The sequence below is a fragment of the Rutidosis leptorrhynchoides genome, chromosome 6 (genome assembly GCF_046630445.1).
Source record: "Rutidosis leptorrhynchoides isolate AG116_Rl617_1_P2 chromosome 6, CSIRO_AGI_Rlap_v1, whole genome shotgun sequence".
Taxonomy (NCBI): Eukaryota; Viridiplantae; Streptophyta; class Magnoliopsida; order Asterales; family Asteraceae; genus Rutidosis; species Rutidosis leptorrhynchoides.
Genome location: NC_092338.1, coordinates 168,073,682 through 168,087,126, shown reverse-complemented (window position 1 = coordinate 168,087,126; position 13,445 = coordinate 168,073,682).

Genomic DNA, 13,445 nt, shown 5'->3' with positions numbered 1-13,445 from the left:
AAATAAATATACTTAATTAATTAATATAATCTATAAATTATTAAATATAACAATTATATCACTAATAATAATATATAAATTTGTTCGAATACAATTATATGTGTTAATATGTATATACATGATATAGGTTCGTGAACCCAAGGCCAACCTTGCATTGTTCAGTTCCATTGTATGCATATTTTTACTACAAAATATCGTATTGTGAGTTCATTTGCTCCCTTTTACTCTTTATATTTTTGGGACTGAGAATACATGCGTTGTTTTTACAACTGCTTTATTAAATGCTTTTGAAATATATTTTTGAACTGCGAATACATGAAATACTTTTATAAATGTTTGATGAGATAGACACAAGCAAAACATTCCTTGAATGAATTATTATGCAGATGGAAGTTCTGTGGATTATTATTGAATTAGTTGGACGTTATAATTGCCACTAATTGTTGTGAATATTTTCCCCTGATTATTATTGCTTGGTAACCTAAGAATTAGAATCGGGTATGGCCCTAATTCACGCGAATCCTAAAGGTAGCTACCGGGTTTAACACCTCCACCCAGAATGTTCACTAGACGGAAGAGCAAGTGGGCGTGGTGTTTAGTACTTCGAGGTTTATATATTGATTATATAGACGAGATGTTCTGTTTTGGGGATATTATTTATGCGCATTATATCTTAAGGTCGGTTACCAAGCCCAGCAATGAATAAAAAGTGAATGTTATGTACCGAGAGAATGATTTCATACACAAGTTATGTGTATGATATTTTTGTACACGAGATATGTGTACGGTTACTAAGATTTATGAAAATGGTTTCGTACACGAGATAGGTGTACTGTATTTTAATCTTGTGGTCTATGAAAATGATGAATTATATTGTTTATGATAAACTTATGAACTCACTAACCTTTTGGTTGACACTTGAAAACATGTTTATTCTCAGGTATGAAAGAAATCTTCTGCTGTGCATTTGCTCATTTTAGAGATATTACTTGGAGTCATTCATGACATATTTTAAAAGACGTTGCATTCGAGTCGTTGAGTTCATCAAGATTATTATTAAGTCAATTATAGTTGGATATATTATGAAATGGTATGCATGCCGTCAACTTTCGATGTAATGAAAGTTTGTCTTTTTAAAATGAATGCAATGTTTGTAAAATGTATCATATAGAGGTCAAGTACCTGGCGATGTAATCAACTATTGTGAATCGTTTATAATCGATATGAACGGGTCCTTTCATATATATATATATATATATATATATATATATATACATATATATATATATATATATATATATATATATATATATGTATATATATATGTATATATATGTATATATATATATATATATATATTATATATATATACTATTATTATTATTAGTATTAGTAATATTATTGGTATTAAACATAAAATACTACGACGGGGTTATGTTCAAGTGATTTCAAAACAAGTTTTCAAACGGGTTAAAGCTAAGGAATTTATGGGTTATAGCTATGGAGGTTGTGGGTAATGTTCGTGAGGCCAACTTAGCATTATCATTTCCGTTGCGTCTACGAACTTTCCTGCAATATTGAATCACAATATTGATACGTGAGCATTCATATCTTACCTTTTATATATTAATAGTGTATCCATGTCTAGTGCTCGAGTATATATGTTTATGCATGCTTGTATGCTAATTTTCGTCATTAGATAGTTTTATGATGAATCACGAATTTAATACATACACTACTGATATAAGGTATATGATATGCATGTTATTGGAAAGCTGGCAAAAAATTACTAACTTTTCATTTAGGAATCGTGTGATTTCGATGAACGAATTAAAAGTTATGGTTAACTGAATTATGATTAACGTTAATTGAAATTGCTTTTGAATCTGAAATTAAGATACTCTACACATTTCTTCCTTCATGGACTGCAACTAGATGTTATTCTAGTCAAGTTTTAATCTATAATTCGACATGAAACTAAAGTCATAAATCTTAAAGCTACATCCTGAAACTATTTCTAAAGACAAGTTCTCATGTATACTGAACGATGTCTTACATCTAATCACATGTATTATTCTGAGGTCAATGAATCCTCAACTAACATCCCATTTTTCCATTAGACATCTCTTGGAAACCAAAGGTATTATGGTTACCTTACGAAACTTGAAGCTGGTACTATCTCTAACGAACACCAGCCAAACATCAAACTACGTAACTGAAATCTTTACATACTCTACTCTATTTTATCTGCCCTACTATGGCAGCATAAGCACTCAAGACTTTAACGAGCTCAATGACACATTTAATGCTGGTATAGCATCATCTTTCCTTTTAAAGGAAAACTAGTCAAACGACACTCTTGTTATTCCTTGGAAAATTCTCCGCATTTAATGCACTTGTAAACGACCTATTAAGGTTAAGGATCATGAGATCAAACATGTAAACAAAATAATATACTTATTGTTAACACTCATTGGCCCCGACCGTATCCGGGAACGTGAAAATCAAACTCTATTGTTAAATTCCGTTGGGATTCGCGTAGAAGCCCCTAATATACATGGGAACGCGAAGACTAAACGATACGGAAATACCCCCATCTCTTCTCAACTGCTGATGCAAACGAGAGCTCTACATAAAACTTCGGGACGAAGTTTCTAATAACGGGGAGGTACTATAACGACCCTCATTTTTCCATTCTACACTTTTCCTTATTAAATGCCCAACAATATAATTAAACTTAATAATTAAACTTTAATCGATAATTATTAAGCATTAAGAATTATAAAATATAATAATTAACTTTGTAAACGACAAGTTAATAAAGATAAAAATAATGAGTTAATAAACTTTCGTGAACAAATAAATAACTCTAAAACTTGTACACTTAAAATAATTAAACTTGGATAATTAAGGAACCATTTAAGCTAAATTAAAGTACAAGGACTAAAGTGAAAAATCCCAAACCCTAACCCTAAAAAGCCCTAGCCGAAAAATAAAAAAAATAAAGGAAATGCCCAAAATGCGCCTCTAATTTTCGGCCAAGGCATCTCCTAATCACCTCCTCATTAACCTAACTTGTTCTCTAAGTAAGACTTGTTCCCTAAGTAATTCCTAATTAAACCCTAACTCTAGAATAATCTTAACACTCCTATAAATAGAGGCCTAACCTAAACCTTTTCATTGTACCAAATCACAACAACAATTTTCTCTCCCAAATCTCTCTCCCTCTCTCCCTATTTCGGCTCCCAAAACCAAAATCACCACCACCACCCATCGAAATCATCATCAATCTTCAAGGTAATCTTCAGGTGTTCTTCGCGTTCTTCGTGTTCTTCAAGAATCTTCAAGGTGTTCTTCAAGTTTTTCAAGGATTTGATCTTCAATCTTCATCGTGTTCATCTTTTCTTTGTTAGTCATCGTCGAATCTTCAAAGGTATAACATAAACCCTAATTTATTTACATAAACTTTGATCTTTAATTCATGTTATAAACTTGTTTAATCATAAACACATACATAAACACACCTAGATCTATATATACATGGAAAACAAAAAAATATATATATGTATGTATGTATGTATGTATGTCGACTAGAAAAAAAGAGAAAAATGAAAGTTTGATCTTTAAAACCTAGGAGATTAGATAAAGATTTGTTAGTGTCTAATTAAGGAAACAAAATAAATATATATTCATATACATATATATCGACATATATATATACATGTAAAAAATATATTATATATATATATATACATATATATACGAATTATATATACATATACATATTAAAACCCTAAAACCCAAATTACACCTAAACTATACTACTTTAATTATTAAAACCTTAATCATTACTACATTAATTAAAACCCTAAACCTAACCCTAATTACTTAAACCCTAATTTACTAAAACCCTAATTTATTAAAACCCTAATTTATTAAACCCTAGGACATTAATTAAACCCTAGACATTTATTACAAACCCTAATTATTAAAATACTACTTTAATTGATTAACCCTAATTAATTAATGAAACCCTAATGTTACTTATACTATTATTTAACATATATACCCTATTACTATAACTAACACCTATAACCTACTACTTATATTATAACACATAAAAAAACATTTTGGGATATGTATTAGAGATGTATAAATCTTCGAACTTTCTTAACGAATGGTTTCTACGAAACTCTAGGCGGAAGGGTTTGGATTTTCCGATTTAAAGGATCTTATAGCTCAAGCCCCTAGACCTGAAATGGCCATTCGAAGGGAAAGGGGTGATTGGAAGCTTATCTAATACGGCAAGTATCCTAAAATGGAAAACACTCTTAAAGTAGAAACTTTCTAGTTATAGAACCTTACTAAAATAAGGAACCTACTAAAAGTGGAAACTTTTTAAAAATAGAAACTTACTAGGAAAGGAAACTTAGTAAAAATGAACTATACTTAAAACACTATCATACCTAAACACTTACTTAAACATGGGCAAAAACACTTACTACTCTTAAATGTCAATAGGTTGACTTTCTGTTCGTTCATCCAACTTTCTATTCCGAGGAATAACTAGCTCATCTCTCTACTTACTAAGGTGAACTTCATAGCCCCACTTTCTATTGTGCACAACTTATTTACTTTTACTTGGGGTGAGACACATGATGTTTTTACATTTTACAATTTAGACACAAGTGCCAAACTACTAAACTATGCTATACCTGCTATGTCCGACTAAATCCCTACAGTGATATTTTTAATTGCTCGTTGAATGCATGGTTAATTATTGGGGGTAGGCCTATCGGGAATAACGTCCCCGATACATTTGACTAAGTCATTGTATTACTTAATAATGAAATTAAATCGACAAGTATAAACTACAACTTGTCTTTGGGGCAAACTTGAACGTTTAGTCTAAATATAACGTACTGGCATAACTTTTTGATCTGCGAGATCAACTTTATAAACTAAATCTTGTGGTCTAAAAAGACGATAACTACTTTTGTTAAACCTATGATTTCACTTAACCTTTTTGGTTGACACTTTAGCATGTTTGTTTCAGGTGCTGATTGATTCAAGCTTACTTACTTACTGCTTATGTGATGCTACTTGGACTTAGGATCAAGAGATATCGCATTTACTATTCTTGCATTTGAATCTTTTACTTTATTGTAATTTCAATTCTTGTAATGACATTTCATTTTCCGCTGCGTACTCTCAATAAAGTTTGATTTTATAATGTAGTATTGTTCTCGTATATTATAATATGTTGGTTTATTTGATATTAGTGACATTTCTTCTAGACCCTATATGGAGGACATTACAGAGTGGTATCAGAGCAAACCAGGCTATTATAGAGAACTAGGATTGCATCTTTATGTGTGCCTTACTTGCTAGCTAGGGTGCCTTAGCAATCTAGGAAACTATAACCTTTCCTGCCTTAGACTTAAAGCACTTAGGATTGCCTTATAATCTTAACAACCTTGCCTTGATAATCTTGGCTTAAATTGCTAATCAAAGTCTCTTTCCTAATGATAAGATGTCAAGCGTTAATCAAAACGACAAGACAACTCCTTCCAAACCATCTGAAGTAATGACTCACTTCAAACCTGCTATCGAAGAAAATACTGGATATTCTTTAACTGCAAGACCAGTCCAAAGTCCACCTTATGGCTTTGGTGGTCCTCCCTCACCAAACTATAGTCCGGATACTTTACCTAATTCACCCGAATAATACCCGACTCCAAGAACGGAAAGTAAAGGGAAACACCCTGCCGATTTTAAAGAAGATAGCTCGTCAAAGAAAGGATCCTGATCTCCTTCCTACGAAGAAGTTGATGCCAAGAACGAGATCATGAATCTGCGAAAAACTACCGATGACCTAATTCGCCATATTGCAAGGATCGATGTTCAAAAAAAGGAAAAAGACCCAGCGATCAGGAAGCTCATGGAGGAAAACGCTGAGCTAAAGAAGGAGATAAAGTTAGTAAAGTATGAAGGTGATAGAAATGCCCGATGGGGGAAACAATCTCTTGCCTACCTAAGAGAAGATGTTAACTTTAAATTGAAGATGGAGGAAAACCTCCACGATTTCCTGCATGAGAAACAAAAGGCGAAGAATGAGAAAGTTGAGAAGTTTATGAAGAAGGTTGAGGACGAGAAGAAGAAATATGAAGAGTACTGCAATCTTAATATTTCCTAGTTTATCCTATTCCAATTTCACATCTATGTAAGGGCTATACCTTAAACCATTTCTATTTTCGAATCGTGTATTAAAAAAAAGGCTTATTTAATGCCTCGTTCTTAATAATATAAAGTGTTTCGTTTATATCATATTCATCTTTATCCCGCTTAAAATTTTTCAAACTTATGACCTATCAGATTTATCAAACTTCTATACACCCTTAGGTAGCGAAGAATCATGGTTCGTCTAACTACACCAACTCTTACCACGATGTTTCATAATTTCCTCGTCTGACTACGTCTCCCATAACTTCCATAACTATCAAAGATATGAAGGTTAACCAAGTCTATAAAGACTGCAACTTAAAACTAACCAACCATAACTCGACAAGTTCGTAACTATTTTCACGGATGACATTTCGATCTGCTCCAAGGGTGAGAAAGGATGTGAGCAACATTTGCAAATTCATTCTTGAACTCTTATGAAAAAGAACAATTCTACGCAAACTTTTACAAGTGCAAGTTTTGGCTTAAAGCCGACATGTTGTCGATCCATCTAAGATTACTGCCATCCTTAAATCATCATTGATCACATGTCCTGACCTTATGGAGTGACCTTGGAATAGAAGTATGAATTAGTGAAATATAATGACGGTGGCCAACGTGATTATATTACGGTAATTCATAGAGATATTCCAATATCATGACGTATGGAATAGAAAGTGAATCAAAGAAAAAACTCTCAAGCTATCTATTCAAAAACCCAAATGCAAGGGCATGAAGGGAGAAAAATGATCATCTTGATATTAGTAGATACAAAGAACTCATTCTTATCAAACTATATATCTGTCTCATACTCATTTAACAATCTTTCATATACCATAAAGGATGTGAACAATCGAACCTCAAAATTTTACGTTCACCCTAAATGGATACCTCCTGATCATTGATACTTAATCATCACATGTTATTACACTTTTGGTGTAAATTTTCATATGACTTTCAGAAACGTCATTTGAAACCTCAAACGTCGATATTACAAACACCATGTTCAATATTACATTTTCTATGTCGAGATGGTAAATTTGAAGAATAGAATCTCCATACGTGTACCGTTTTGACTATCATAGTCAAGAAACTTCTGCACTCGTGCATTTACTTATGATAGACAACTTGGCACCATGCAAGTAATGGTGTCATACTCAAACAATAATCGATCATTGTCAATTCAAAGGTGAAATACACATCTCAAGTTGTGGATGGAGCTAAACTCATCTGAAAAACTGTTGTAACAATTGAAATGATTCCATCATACTTTAATGTATCCTCCTTTTAGACCAGCTAAGGCTGAATTCAAACGATCATTACATAGTTGAAAGTCACTGTTTTAGCAGTTATTTATACTTGTCTATGCGACTGCCGGATTATTCATGCCGATTTCTCGAACTCTCACAATCACTCGAACGATTCAAAGTTTCAAATCTTATTTGAAGTTCTTTCATACGCAACTCTAGATCCTAACTTTTTCTGAGAAATTTACTCATTTGATAAGAAATACATTATCATCCTTCTTACTTTAATGTTAACATTTTGAGTCCAAGGACTCGTGCCTTGATAAAAGTCAATTCATTAGTTTTCACTACCTCGAAACAATTATTACACAATTATCCTTCGGAATTTTAAAATCTTTAATCAATTTTTCTCAAACAAACAAACTCTTAGATACAAATATCCTGTTTTCCAAATATTTCTTACACGTGTCTTTATTTTTGAATTATCTCAGAATTTATGAAGAAAATGAATTTTCACTTATGCGATCTATAAAATCCTATACATAAAAATACCTATACATATTTTGACTAGTACATATCAAATTATACTTTCGCTTCTACAAATTTCCACTATGATTAAATCGAAATTTCTTTACAAATTTTTCGTAACGCTAGTTTTACTATGAACATCATTTCGTCACTTCCTCTAAAATTACTTTCACTAATTATATAAACACTTTCGTATTTTTCAAATTATTTCATGTAAAATAATACGTGTTGTACATAACTCAAGTTATACTAATAGCACTGCTTCATTTAAATTGTTGTATCAAGTATCGTAATGTGACAACCCGAAAATTTCCAACTAAATTTAAATTATCTTTATATTATTCCAACACGATAAGCAAAGTTTGTTAAGTTAAATCTCAAAAATTTTAAATTGTGTTCATACATTCATTATAACCTCGACCAAATTCTGACGATTCACAAACCATTATATATAAATAAATATGTATATATATATATATATATATATATATATTATAACTTGAGAATATTAATAAAGTATTAAACGTATAATACTTTACATGAACGTATTTGTTTCAACATGTTTATCGATGGAATTAGAAGATAATATCAAATGATTGATTTATCAGATACATTGTGATATGATTACGAATCTATGTTATGAGGTCCACTGTGATTTAAGAAATTTATTCTTTTTGACAACATTCGGAAAATGGTAAAGTGATTTATAAGTAAGAACGTGGAGTCTAAATAACTTAGATGTTGGATATCGGCAAGTTAAGTAACTCGACATTTTTTATTAAGATGATGTCATACGTTTATTTAACCTTTGAACTTTATCCCACGCTTCACCAACAGACTGTAATTTAAAAACTTGAAACCTAATATGAATATATATGATTCTACTTTTCTACAACGTTTTATGATATAACAATTTCCATTATTTTAACCTTTAAACAAAATGATTCTTAAATATATTTAGTTTTGGAAAACAAAATTATCATATTTATTTGATTTAGTTTCAAACGTACAAAAACGTTTTCAGTTTAAAAAAGAACTTTATTATTAAAACGTATATAACTTTTATAAATATCTAGAACCACTTTTGACAACTCATTACTTAACCAGTATGATAAAGATAACGATATTTATATTTTATTTTATTAAATATATATAACGATTTAAATTAATATTATATATATTTATAAGCGTATTATACGTACATAGTTTTATACTTTTACTATACTTAAACTTTACCTTTACTTTATTTTTACTTTAACTTTAACTTTAATAATTCACTTTAATAATTCATACTTTAATAATTCATACTTTAATAATTCACTTTAATAATTCATACTTTAATAATTCACTTTAATAATTTATAATTTAATAATTCACTTTAATAATTCATACTTTAATAATTCATACTTTAATAATTCACTTTAATAATTCAAAAATCTATTATAAATAGAATTCAATAGGTTTCATTATCTCATAGAAACTTGAAAATATTTTTCTCTAAACTCTCTCAATCGATTTACATATATATATTTACTCCGTATTATTTCAAGATATTATTAGTATACATAAAATATTACGATGGAGTGTTGTTCGAGTGATTTCGAAATTATTTTTTGAGCGGGATAGAGCTAAGGAAATTATGGGTTATAGCTATGGAGGTTATGGGTATGGTTCGGGAGTATTGCTCGTAAGTTAAACTAGTGTTTATCATCTCTGTTGCGTCTACGTACTTTTCCTGCAATATTGAATCTCAATATTGATACGTGAGCACTCATAACTTAACTTTTATATATTATTAGTGTATCCCTGACTAGTGCTCAAGTATATAGGATTATGCATGCTTATACGTTCGTTATTGTCGTTAGATAGGTTATGTCGAATCTTGAATTAAATACATATGCTATTAAGATAAGGTATATGATTTGCATGTTGTTGGAAAGCTAACAAAAAATTGAGAACTTTTCATTTAGATATCGAATAGTTTCGATGAACGGTTTAGAATTTATAGTCAATTGAATTTTTGTATTATTATTAAAATGATTATTATTATCGTCGTTATTATCGTCGTTATAATCTAATTCTTATTATTCTTATTATTATTATTATTATTATTATTATTATTATTATTATTATTATTACTACTACTATTATTATTATTATTATCATCGTTGTTATTAATAAAAGATATTATTGTTATTTTTATTATTATTACTATCGTTAAGGTTATAATTAGTATTATTATTATTATTATAATTATTATTATTATTATTATTATTATTATTATTATTATTATCATTCAAATAGTTATTAGTATTATCATTAATATTATTATTATTAGTATTATTATAATTAAAACTAATATTAGTAACATCTAATTATTATGATTACTATTATTATTATTAATATGAACGTGATATAAAAGACGACTAAAAGCTATTAAACGAAGCAATTAGGAAATAATGAGTATGAGTATCATGATGAAATTAAGATATTGTAAGATATTGATTTAAAGGAAAAAGACAAAATTGCACCATTGATCCCTGATCTTTATATCAAAAAGCACGGATAACCTTTAACTAATTTTTCGACCTGATTGACCATCAACTATCAACTTTCGACATGCATGACCCAAAAACTAACTTCTGTTAGTTTGAATATGTTAAGTTGTGTCACGTGATGCGTCACGTGAGGGCATGTGAGGGCAATTTTATCCTTTAACATCCTTCATCACTTCCATCTTCAGATTCATGTTCATCTTTAACGATTATCAAAATTAAAAATCTAAAATCTTCATCTTTAATAAACACCAACAATTTATAATTTATGAACACTAAAATAATCAAATGTATGAATCAAAATCTATTTTTTTATGATACCCAAATTGAAAAGTTAACTAGAAAATAAAAAAAGAACATAAGATAACCAAGAAAGTAAACTAAAATGACAAACTTTAACCCCAATTACTTTGTGGAGTAGGATTAATAGAATCAACAATAACAATTCTTTTACCGCCAACACTGAACGAATTTGGGTTATTAACAGAAGAAGATGATGTTAATGAGCATGAAGACGTCAAATCTTGACTAGTAAACCGATTAAGTAATTGAAACTATATAAAAAAACCATGATGAAAAAACCTGAATAAACACGCCTGAAACCGGCAATCGTTTTCCAGTTTCCAACCATCTTTTATTCGGCAGCTTTTTCCTAGATTTCGATGAGTTTTTGTATCGTTCACGTCATTCAGATTTCAGATCTAGAATTTTCAGACCGTTCATTCAGATGTACAAGAAAAAACTAAATGGTTTGGAGTTTGTCGATGGTAGCTGTAAACTTTCGGCTTCTTTTGTATCTTTTTTCCTCATTTTCCTAATTAATTAGAATGGCAGCATTTTTATTGTTAAGTTAGGGATTTAATTTCGGTTAAATTTTGTGTTTGAAGCTGTAACTTAATCGTGAGTTCAGGCCACAAAAAATTTGTTTATTTTCTAAGTTTTAGATTTGTGAAATTTTTTGAATATGTGGTTTGGAGGTTGAAGATGAAGCTGCCCTCACATGCCCTCACGTGACATGTACATGACACAACTTATCTGATTCAAACTAACAGAAGTTAGTGTTTTGGTCATCTATGCTGAAAGTTGATAGTTGAGGGTCAACTAGGTCGAAAAAGTAGTTAAAGGTTATCCATACTTTTTGATACATAAAATAGTACGATGAAGTGCTGTCCGAGTGATTTCGAAATTATTTTTCGAGCGGGATAGAGCTAAGGAAATTATGGGTTATAGCTATGGAGGTTATGGGTATGGTTCGGGAGTATTGCTCGTGAGTCAAACTAATGTTTATCATCTCTATTGCGTCTACGTACTTTTCCTGCAATACTGAATCGCAATATTGATACGTGAGCACTCATAACTTAACTTTTATATATTATTAGTGTATCCCTGACTAGTGGTCGAGTATATAGGATTATGCATGCTTATACGTTCGTTATTGTCGTTAGATAGGTTATGTTGAATCTTGAATTAAATACATATGCTATTAAGATAAGGTATATGATATGCATGTTGTTGGAAAGCTAGCGAAAAATTGAGAACTTTTCATTTAGATATCGAATGGTTTCGATGAACGGTTTAGAAGTTATAGTCAATTGAATTTTTGTATTATTATTAAAAATGGTTATTATTATCGTCGTTATTATCGTCGTTATAATCTAATTATTATTATTATTATTATTATTATTATTATTATTATTATTATTATTATTATTATTATTATTATTATTATTATTACTATTATTATTATTATTATTATCATCGTCGTTATTAATAAAAGATATTATTGTTATTTTTATTATTATTACTATCGTTATTATCGTTAAGGTTATAATTAGTAGTATTATTATTATTATTATTATTATTATTATTATTATTATTATTATTATTATTATTATTATTATTATTATTATTATTATTATCATTCAAATAGGTATTAGTATTATCATTAATATTATTATTATTAGTATTATTATAATTAAAACAAATATTAGTAACATGTAATTATTATGATTACTATTATTATTATTATTAATATGAACGTGATATAAAAGACGACTAAAAGCTATTAAACGAAGTAATTAGGAAATAATGAGTATGAGTATCATGATGAAATTAAGATATTGTAAGATATTGATTTAAAGGAAAAATATCGTTTTCATTGTTTTACTATTATTATTATTAAAAGTATTATTAATATTAAAACTATCATTTTTACTAAAATTATTATTTTTAATAAAAATATCATTGTTAATATGAAACATCATTATTATTATCATTTTAGTACTATTGTTAATAAAAATTATCATTTTATCATTTTTAGAAAATATAATTATTGTTATTTTTATTAGTAGAATAATAATAATTATTACAAAATAATACAACTTTTATTTATTATTATTATTATCAATATTATTTATCAAATAAATAGGTGATACAAAGATATTTTACTACGTATAATATAATTACATTAATAATACCTATTATATTATTTTTATGATATTAAATGAACTTTATAAATTTTATTACTTAAGATATATAAAAGTATATTTTTATTATATAAATTTTAATATAAAATTTTATTTATTAATAAAAGAACTATATTATTTACTTTAATAAAATCTATTAAAAATATTTAAATAAATAAAACGACTATATTTAAACTATATAATAATCATGTATAAATTTTGGAAGACATTTTGGTCAATATGACTTTTGTTGACTTTTGCATATTTAGTCTCGAGCATTAGGATTGTGATACACTACGACTTGACCTAAATTGTTAGACAGATATTGATCAAACATATAAATATATATAATTAATATAGGTTCGTGAATCCAAGGCCAACATTGCACTTGTTCAATGACGTCATATGTATTTTTACTACAAAATACA